The sequence below is a fragment of the Bos indicus genome, chromosome 5 (genome assembly GCF_029378745.1).
Source record: "Bos indicus isolate NIAB-ARS_2022 breed Sahiwal x Tharparkar chromosome 5, NIAB-ARS_B.indTharparkar_mat_pri_1.0, whole genome shotgun sequence".
Classification (NCBI taxonomy): domain Eukaryota; kingdom Metazoa; phylum Chordata; class Mammalia; order Artiodactyla; family Bovidae; genus Bos; species Bos indicus.
Window position 1 is genome coordinate 16,825,986 of NC_091764.1, and position 11,483 is coordinate 16,837,468.

Consider the following 11,483-nt stretch of genomic DNA (forward strand, 5'->3'; position numbering starts at 1 on the left):
CCCGTTTTGTATTTTTTATACATATATATATATAGGTTGTTTAACATATATATATATGTATTATATATACACACATATTATACATATACATACATATATATACATACATATATACATATGTATACACACATATATACATATATACACACATATACATACATATATAATACATATACATATACATATACATATTACATATATACATATTACATATACATATATAATACACACATGTTATACATATACATACATATATACACATACATATACATACATGCATACACATATACATACATATATAATACATATACATATTATATATGTGTGTGTATTTTATATAAACATATATACATATAGGTTGTTTAATTTCACATTAAAATTGACACTTTAATAACTACATTATATTTCTAAGGCTGCTGTAACAAAGTACCACAAACTAAGTGGCTTAAACAACAGAAAATGTTTGCCTCACAATTCTGGAGGCTGGAAATCTTAGACCAGGGTATTTATTGGCAGTTTTGGTGTCTTTTGAGGGCTGTAATAGGGAATCTGTTCCATCCTAGCTTCAGGTGGTTTGCTGGCAATCTTTGATGTTCCTTGGTGTACAGAAGTACAGCTTGATCTCTTCCTTCATCCTCACATGGCTTTTTTTTTTCCCTATGTGTGTGCTTCTGGGTCCAAATTTCCCCTCCTATAAGATTACCAGTATTATTGCCTTAGGGCCCACTGACCTCATCCTAAGAAATTACATTTTGAAAGGTCTTATTTCCAAAAAATATCACATTATGAGTTACTGATGGTTAGGCCATCAACTTATGAATGTGAAGGTCACACAATTCTTAACTATTGAATTCTAACCATAAGAATGAATTACAATAATAATGTCGTAGGAATGTCAATTTGCTTTAAACATTTCTAAGTGCTTCCTCTATTTTCTATACTTATTTCATGCCTGTGGTTAAGAATATGTAGATTGGTTCCAGAGCACAAAAGACACTGAGTATAGCACTGCTTACAAAAATAGGAAAAATATTTAAAACTCCAGAAGGATAGAAAGAGTAAGTTACAATAAATATATCAGAAAGATATTTGCTTTGATATATTCAGAATACTTATTCTTTTATGAGTATCTTTTCTAGGAAAGCTGTTGTCTCTAATTTCTGTTAGAAGCAATCATAGTAGCTTGGTGTTCTGTGATTCTTTCCTGTTTTTGAAATCCTGCCTACAAATTTTTACTTTCCCTGCTCAACTAGCCTTAGAGAAATCATTGCTACATTAGCTTCTGACAAATCACTATTCACTGGAGATGGAAGCCACATTTCTGTTTCTTTGCTTAGCTTCTTCTAATGTAGCTTCATGCCTCTGAATGAGGAGCTGTTAATGGAGATTATTCTGAATTTGGGTCATTTTTCAGAGGTACTTTTTCAAAACTGGTAATATGAGTCACCCTGAAATGCCTTTCAGTCTGGTATAATTTCACTCTAGCAAAAATGTGTTTAAGTTTATGATGTATGCATAGTACTCTATTTTCCTGTTTACCTGTTTTCCTATTAATGACCCCTCTCAATCCAGAATTTTCTCTCCTATGAGGATAACAGAAAAAAAAAGATTATAAAAGCACATAATTTTTCCTTTAACTCAATCTGTCATGACTCAATTCTTCTTTAAAAGCATCTTTGTACATAAAGTAATCAATTTTGTGTTTCAGACAAATATATATCTTTCATATAGTTATGGTGATTCAAAATTATTACTTTAAATCTTAAAAGGGCTATTGCAGAAATTATTAAAAATATTTTAGTGCTAAGGAGTAAAGTGTCCTACATAACATTGTAATATTCCAGTATCAAAAATGTAAAGTGACCTATCAGATCCATATTGAAATTTTAAAAAATTAACTAAAAAATAATTACTTGAATTACATCATAAAGTTGTATGAATAGTTGTAATGAGTACTTTCATTATATAAATGGTACAAATACCGTTTTATAGGGAAATCTCATGAATATTTTTAAATAGTTACTATGCTAAGTCACTTCAGCCGTGTCCGACTCTGTGCAACCCCGTAGACGGCAGCCCACCAGGCTCCCCCGTCCCTGGGATTCTCCAGGCAAGAACAATGGAGTGGGTTGCCATTTCCTTCTCCAAAATAGTTACTATATCATCCATTAATATAGCTTGCCAATATAGCTTGCCATATCAACCAATGGGACCATAAAAGAATAAACTGCTATTTTTTGTTAAAAAAACAAACTTAGTAGTGGTAGATAAATTATAAAAGAATACAAGAGCAGGTATTTTTCATAGTATGTCCAACTGTGCTGTCCCTTTGGCACTTTTGTTTGCAGTTTTAAAAATAACTATTGAATAATGTGATAACATGATAAAAATAATGCAACCATATACTGTTCATAAATACGTTAAGAAAAAAATTAAAGCAAGTAAAATGCTTTTAATATATTGTAGACTCTGCTAAGAATATGAAATTTGGGACCAGATTGCCTATGTTCAAATCCTGACTTCCAATGATTTGCTTGTTGACTTGGTCAAATTATTTAATGTCTCTCTGTGACTTTAAGTCCTATTGTTTCAACTGTTGATTTTAAAAGAATGTAATTCACAATATAAATTATATCTTTACTTCATCAGTTATCTTCAGTGTATATAAAGTGCCACACAGCTAAAAGTCAACTGCTTTTTAAGTCAGGTGGCCTGAAGGTATTAGCATAGAAAAGTGTATCTGTGAACTGAGCACCTACAGATAAGTGATAGAACATCCATTGCTTTGGCTCCCCAGTAATCTTTCTCTTTCTCTCTCTTCTACCCATACATTAGACAATAATGACAACAGCATCTTCTTCATTACATGATGCAACCATCTTTCATGCAACTGAAGATATCCGACCATCTCCCAACATGAATGTTTTAAAATATAATGTATTAATGGAAAATGTGAAGTATAGTAAGGTCAAAAGATTGGGAAATGGTTGCCATTGAAGAGATCGTTTGTTGCAGTTCCCAAGATAAAAGAGAATAGCAAGCCATGGCCTGGGAAAAAGCCAGGCCATGCTGAGTTGGTCACTAAACATATGGTAAGGGGGAAACTATGGACAAGAACTTTGTTTTCCTCAGGAAGTAATGGACAAGGATAAATAGGCTTAGAATTGGCTTTCAGGCTTTGATACATAGATGCTGTCCCTAATTGTCTGGTACCTGGTTCTGAGGTGATTAGGGCAGGTTTATAGTAACCAAGAATGTGAAAGCCCAATAAGAAAAGTGATTGGGAGTATGGATTCTGGATGGGTTGGTTAGTATTTGAAAAATCCCCCTGGAAGAGAACGCCTTTCCAAGAAGAGGGGTGACATGGAAGAGTCAGGAAATCAAAGCATGGTGATGCATATCAAGTTGTCTAAAACCAGGCCTACTTGACACAGGCTTATAGGGCAAATATTAAAGCATCAAGCTTATCAGATCAGATCAGTCGCTCAGTTGTGTCCAACTCTTTGCGACCCCATGAATCGCAGCACGCCAGGCCTCCCTGTCCATCACCAACTCCCGGACTTCACTCAGACTCACGTTCATCAAGTCAGTGATGCTATCCAGCCATCTCATCCTCTGTCGTCCCCTTCTCCTCCTGCCCCCAATCCCTCCCAGCATCAGAGTCTTTTCCAATGAGTCAACTCTTTGCATGAGGTGGCCAAAGTAACGGAGTTTCAGCTTCAGCATGATTCCTTCCAAAGAAATCCCAGGGCTGATCTCCTTCAGAATGGACTGGTTGGATCTCCTTGCAGTCCAAGGGACTCTCAAGACTCTTCTCCAACACCACAGTTCCAAAGCATCAATTCTTCGGTGCTCAGCCTTCTTTACAGTCCAACTCTCACATCCATACATGACCACAGGAAAAACCATAGCCTTGACTAGACGAATCTTTGTTGGCAAAGTAATGTCTCTGCTTTTGAATATGCTATCTAGGTTGGTCATAACTTTCCTTCCAAGGAGTAAGCGTCTTTTAATTTCATGGCTGCAGTCACCATCTGTAGTGATTTTGGAGCCCAGAAAAATAAAGTCTGAGTTTATCTGACTGTTTCCCCATCTATTTCCCATGAAGTGGTGGGACCGGATGCCATGATCTTTGTTTTCTGAATGTTGAGCTTTAAGCCAACTTTTTCACTCTCCACTTTCACTTTCATCAAGAGGCTTTGTAGTTCCTCTTCACTTTCTGCCATAAGGGTGGTGTCATCTGCATATCTCAGGTTATTGATATTTCTCCCGGCAATCTTGATTCCAGTTTGTGTTTCTTTCAGTCCAGCGTTTCTCATGATGTACTCTGCACATAAGTTAAATAAGCAGCGTGACAATATACAGCCTTGACATACTCGTTTTCCTATTTGGAACCAGTCTGTTGTTCCATGTCCAGTTCTAACTGTTGCTTCCTGCATACAAATTTCTCAAGAGGCAGATCAGGTGTTCTGGTATTCCCATCTCTTTCAGAATTTCCCACAGTTTATTGTGATCCACACAGTCAAAGGCTTTGGCATAGTCAGTAAAGCAGCAATAGATGTTTTTCTGGAACTCTCTTGCTTTTTCTATTATCCAGCGGATGTTGGCAATTTGATCTCTGGTTCCTCTGCCTTTTCTAAAACCAGCTTGAACATCAGGAAGTTCACGGTTCACATATTGCTGAAGCCTGGCTTGGAGGATTTTGAGCATTACTTTAGTAGCGTGTGAGATGAGTGCAATTGTGTGGTAGTTTGAGCATTCTTTGGCATTGCCTGTCTTTGGGATTGGAATGAAAACTGACCTTTTCCAGTCCTGGGGCCACTGCTGAGTTTTCCAAATGTGCTGGCATATTGAATGCAGCACTTTCACAGCATCATCTTTCAGGATTTGGAATAGCTCAACTGGAATTCCATCACCTCCACTAGCTTTGTTCATAGTGATGCTTTCTAAGGCCCACTTGACTTCACATTCCAGGATGCCTGGTTCTAGGTCAGTGATCACACCATCGTGATTATCTGGGTCATGAAGATCTTTTTTGTACAGTTCTTCTGTGTATTCTTGCCATTTCTTCTTAATATCTTCTGCTTCTTTTAGGTCCATACCACTTCTGTCCTTTATCGAGCTCATCTTTGCATGAAATGTTCCTTTGGTATCTCTGATTTTCTTGAAGAGATCCCTAGTCTTTCCCATTCTGTTGTTTTCCTCTATTTCTTTTCATTGATCAAGCTATAGAAGCTAGAAATCCTGTGTACATTGGGTCACAAGATAATCATAATTCTTAACTGTTGTAGTCACACTCACATCTGGATATTCTATAGCCTTAAACTAAGTTGCAAAAAAAAAAAAAAAAGTCACTTCTCCTTATATAACATATTAGGACAATATAGAATGTAAAAAGGAATAATGTTCCAGGACAAGTGAATATAAGAGACTGGTTCCAAATATTTCTGCTGTCTTTCTCACCCATTTTATGTCACTTTTCCTTCAACCTGCATTTTTTTGGTCAGAGGTCTTTAGTTAATTGTGTTACACAAACCCACATTCCCAACGGCCTGAGTTTCAGTAGTATTGCCATTATGGAGTTGAAGATTTTTCACTAACTTTTATGTCTAGATCTGGATGTAGTAAGAGGCACATCCAGTGATTTTGAATTCTAACCATAATTCCAGTTGCCCCATGGTTATTTATTTATTGATATGTCAAAATGATAAGTAATTTAGAATACATATAAAATATGACATTGAGCTAGATGCTAAATATGAAGATTTGCCAAGAATAAACTAGTTCCTCAGAATGGGGTTGGCTATAAATATATAAAAACCTTCTGATTAATGGAAAGGGTAGAGTGATCACAACAACAAGAACAAGGAAAGAACAACAAAGACAATTGGGAAAGAACTGTAATTGAAATATTGTAACACTCAGAATGCACCGAAACTGTGCTCATGCTTAGAGGGTAGCAAGCGAATGTGGCCTTTTGGCTTTGAGATGGTCATGGTGTTCCAGCTTTACTCATAATTGATCATGCTGACTCCAGAGAGGAAAATAGATCAGAAGAGAAACAGTCTGAAAGCACAACACATGTACTCTTATTTATGAAGATCTTCAATATAATTTTCTTGTCTTCAATAAGATCTTCACTCACATTTATACATTCTAGCATGTAGTTTTCGATAAGTATCTTATCAAGCAATGGGGGTATATAGCTACTCATAGAAATGAAAGGATCTGGTTGAGTATCATAGTTTATAGGTTCTAACGTCCAGTATTAGTATCTTTTTTTTTTTTTTTTTTGATGTCTGATCTTATTTATTTGTTACTCTTAGAACATCTCAGTTTTGACTGGACTCAGAAGTAGAAGCTCTCTTCTGCAAGAGAGGACAGCCTCTGTCTCTTGGCAATCTGTTCCTGCCATTTTTCTTTGGCCTCTTTCATTCTCTTGGCCAAAAGTTTAGCATATTCTGCAGCCTCTTCTTTGTTTTTCTTAGTACGCTGTTTCTTCAGAGCAATACGCCGGCGTTTGTGTTGCAGAACTCGTGGAGTCACGAGATGCTGAATCTTGGGTGCTTTAGTCCTAGGTTTCTTACTGTCTTTGTTTAGGGGCTTTCGTACAACATATTGGCAGATATCATCTTCTTTAGAGAGACTGAAAAATTTACGGATTCTCCTAGCTCTTTTTGGACCCAGGCGATGAGGCACTGAAGTATCAGTGAGTCCAGGAATATCCTTCTCCCCTTTTTTCACGATGACCGAATTGAGAACACTCAGATTGGCATCCACAATGCAACCCCATACAGATTTTTATGCTTTCTCTCTCCAGTCCTCCTTGGTCTGTAACAGGAATGTCCCTTACTCAATAGCAGGTGAACTTGGCCATGGGTCAAGACACCCTGCTTCATGGGGAAACCCTGCTTATTGTTCCCGCCACTGATTCGGGCCACATAACCCTTCCATTCTTCACCCAGAGCATCAGCAACAACTTCTGTGGCCATATGCTTCTCGCAGAAGGTACGAAGTTTTCGTTCATTGTCCACTTCAATGAGCTTCTGGCAGCCAGTTGCTGGGAAAGAGATGTTCAGCTTCATTCTGAAGTGGTTGACAGCCTCTGAGGTGCCACAAAAAAGAGCCAGTATTAGTATCTTTGAAGGTTTGGAAGTCAAGAAAAGGAACAAAGACCCCCAACAGTAAGAAGTAACAGTATACAATTTTCTCAAGCCACTCATAGTTGCAAATCACTTGATATAACAAAGTTCTTTTTCTAGTATATGAGTGTGTACAGATTTTGTAAGCTGTATGTATAGATTCTGTATGATCTCTGGGTCAGGAAGATACCCTGGAGTAGGAAATGGCAACCCACTCCAGTATTGTTGCCTGAAAATTCCATGAACAGAGGAGCCTGGCGGGCTACAATCCATGGGGTCACAGTCAACCACAACTGATCACCCATGTCTTTATTTAATAATATATGCTGCTGGTGTTTAGTCGCTCAGTCGTGTCTGACTCTGCAACACTGTGGACTGTTTCCTGCCAACTCCTCTGTCCATGGGATATTCCAGGCAAGAATAACGGAGTGGGTTGCCATTTCCTTCTCTAATAATAATATGTAATTAGTAGTAAAAGCTACCATGCATTGAAATGGTATGGGACTAGCTATGTTTATTACATTACTTAATTTTCAAAGCAAGTTAATATTTCAGATGCTTTTCCAAAAGAGAAGTGTGAGAAGTTTCTGAGACTGGAAGATCTAGAGAAGAACATTAGCTATTTTAAAATTATGTTTGGATCCTATGTTAATCTCAGTGCCTGTGAATTAGTGAAAAACATTTTTCTCCCTCGTTGCCATGTTAGTGCTTTCTGAATTCTAACCCCAAGTGCCTCAGACAACAAGACGACTCACTTTTTCTACCATTACTGTTTTATGATATATATGGTGGCCAAAGGCAGGGCCGGCATTGTGAAACTGACACTAGTTATACAATGCTATGTCTCATCCTGACTTCAGAGTCTTGAGTTTGTTCCATTATAAACCTCTGAGATCAGGAAAAAGTTCCTCCTCAATATTCTGCTAGAAATCCAGGGATTCCCCTGGGGTTTTACATATGTCTTAAGAAGTAGAGGGAAGGCAAAATCTATAGTTGTCACGTGATTACTGAGCAAGATTCTGTTGAACTGGTGGGCATCCCTTATTGCTGCTGGTCAGTCAGAGTTGTGACTTTGGTAGCAAAAGGGATGGAATTTCACTTTGAGGTATGTGGCATGATAAACTGGCTGATAGCTGAACTAAAGAATTGAAGGATGAAAGCTCATAGTCAGGTAAAGACCTCTACCTAATGTAACTCCTCAAAATATTTAGTTATTCAGAGTGGTACCTCTCTTGGTCTACTTAACCACTACTTTATAGGAATCCCCACACCACATACCCTTTGCCACTCTTCTAGACTCAAGTCTTCACATTGTAGAGCCCAATTCATAAGCTGCCATGGATACTTTTCCTCTCATTTGGCCACTTATTCTTTATCCATCTATATCTATAAAGACCTTCTATTTTTCCACTATAGATTTTTAGGCAATATAATAAAAGTTGATTAAAAATTGACAAGTCAACCAACAAACAAACATTTAAATATTTTTTTCAAACATAAGGAATAGTCGTTTTCAGATACATTCTGCAGGTAAGGCAGGTATATAGCAGTGCTGCTATGAAAATTTGAATCATTCCATAGCAGCAAGAAAAAATTAAAAAAACAAAAATACTGATTTTCACATTAGAATATATAATGTCCTGCAATAAATGCCTAGAATTCACTGATTCAGTCCTTCTAAGCTCTACATCTCCACATTTGGCTCTCAAATTATTCTCAGGAAAAAAAAAAAAAAGAGGTAAAATCAAGGAAAGGAGAGAGAAGGAAGAGAGACATAGCAGGAGTCTGTGACCTCAGCAAAATGTAATACATTACATTATATATGGGCACAGTTGAGCTAATTCCAACAGCTTTTAGGTCTTCTCATCCCTGCAAAGAACACTAGCCTATACTTAACAGGTATATAAATGCTACAATAAAACATTTATGATTAAGTCCAGCTTAATCTCTAATCATGTATATTTATTTCAAATGTATTTCAATATGGGGTTTCTCTGGTAGCTCAGATGGTAAAGAATCCACCTGCATTGAAGGAGATCTGGGTTTGATCCCTGGGTAGGAAGATCCCCTGGAAAAGGGATTGGCTACCCACACCAATATTCTTGCCTGGAAAATTCCATGAACAGGAGCCTGGCAGGCTACAGTCCATAAAATCCCATGAAGAAAAGCTTGGTACCTTGAAGATGGTTAATAAATGAAATATGCGTATAACATAAAATTAGAAAGGAATAGTTTTGTTTTTCTTTAAACTTACACAGAGGTCTGATGTAGCCAGTCCAACATCAGACTAATAGCTGACTGAAATAATGAGTCTAAAATACTTATTTTGGAGCCTAGCATAATAGAAGGATTTAAAATTTAACAAAGCAAGCATGTTTTTATTATGGAAAATAGACTCCAAAAATACCAAGAAAATCTCTGGAGAAAAAATTTATAGAATGCCTGTTTTAGGGGGCCAGAGAAACGAATCGCCAGTCCAGGTTCAATGCACCATACTGGATGCTTGGGGCTGGTTCACTGGGATGACCCAGAGGGATGGTACGGGGAGGGAGGAGAGTGAAGGGTATCTCATCCTCTGTCATCCCCTTCTCCTCCTGCCCTCAATCTTTCCCAGCATCAGAGTCTTTTCCAGTGAGTCAGCTCTTCTCATCACATGGCCTAAGTATTGGAGTTTCAGCTTCAACATCAATCCTTCCAATGAAGACCCAGGACTGATCTCCTTTAGGATGGACTGGCTGGATCTCCTTGCAGTCCAAGGGACTCTCAAGAGTCTTCTCCAAACCACAGTTCAAAAGCATCAATTCTTCCACACTCAATTTTCTTTATAGTCCAACTCTCGCATCCATACATGTCCACTGGAAAAACCATAGCCTTGACTAGATGGACCTTTGTTGGCAAAGTAATGTCTCTGCTTTTTAATATGCTGTCTAGGTTGGTCATAACTTTCCTTCTAAGGAGTAAGTGTCTTTTAATTTCATGGCTGAAGTCATCATCTGCAGTGATTTTGGAGCCCCCCAAAATAAAGTCTGACACTGTTGACACTGTTTCCACTGTTTCCCAATCTATTTGCCATGAGGTGATGGGACCGGATGCCATGATCTTAGTTTTCTGAATGTTGAGCTTTAAGCCAACTTTTTCACTCTCCTCTATCACTTTCATCAAGAGGCTCTTCATTTCTTCTTCAGTTTCTGCCATAAGGGTGGTGTCATCTGCATGTTTTAGCACAAGTTTAATAGGATTATTGTCCTCTAACTTTCTCTTTTTACTATAATGTCATTCTCCTAGGAGTTTGGGACATAATTTAGACATAGAGACTTCAAGTTCTCAGAATATCTCTCCATCCTTAAGTGATATTTTCTCCAAAATTGTCTTCCATACATTCATTTAGCAAAACTCTACTTATCCTTTGAAACACAATTCAATATTATCCTTTACAATGGTCTCCTATCATTTGCTGGTCAATTGTTTATTATGGCACTTATCACACTGTTAAAATTACTAGTTTACATGTATATCTCCTTTGGAAAGTTCTGGTTCTGAGTAAGTCAGATACTACATTTCATTGATCACAATTTCCCCAGATATTGTATTGAATCTAACTCCATACCTGGGCACATAGTTGACATAAAATACAAATTTAAAGAATAAATGAAAACTTTATTTCACTGTAGCATAGAAACAGGTTCTGATATGAGTAGATTCATTTTATAGATGATGCTAAAGATAGAGAAATATAAAATAAAGATGAAAAGGTAATGAATACAACTATCATATTGATAGAGATCATAGATCTGCCTACATGTAAGTACATATTCCATGATATCCAGAGAACAGGGAGACAGAAGAGATGGAAAACTATTACAAGTAATACAAGTGACAAAAATACCAGAAATTACTTCAGTGGTTCCAACCCTCAGCCCGTTTCCTCATCCCCATCCCCGAGAATAAAGGACTAAAGTAAACGATGAATGCCAAATTGTGGGAGGAACCACTACTTAACCAACAACACAGGTAATAGGTGGTCTTTGTGACTACCTTTTAGCTGTGTTTTATCTCTGATACTGAAGATGAACTTGTTCATGTATTTGACTGTGTCCTGCTTTGAGTGTCTATATTTGGACCATGATTCCCAAGACAACAAGGTCTGGGGGGTTAAGTATTGATACTTGCTACAACATGAATTATTTGAATTATTCCATAAAACATTATGCTAATTTAAAGAAGCCAGTCACAGAAAGTCGAATATGGTATGCAGACTGAAAGTAGATAAATGGTTGCTGGAGGAAGAGAGTGATGAAAGATGTTTTAAAATTAGAAGTGATGATTGCATAACTGTGAATG

At 37.2% G+C, this 11,483-nt stretch overlaps 1 pseudogene; it reads right to left on the reverse strand.

The window, feature by feature from the left end:
• Positions 1–6,333: 6,333 nt before the first annotated feature.
• LOC109558331 (small ribosomal subunit protein eS6 pseudogene) lies at positions 6,334–7,086 on the reverse strand (annotated as a pseudogene).
• Positions 7,087–11,483: the final 4,397 nt, after the last annotated feature.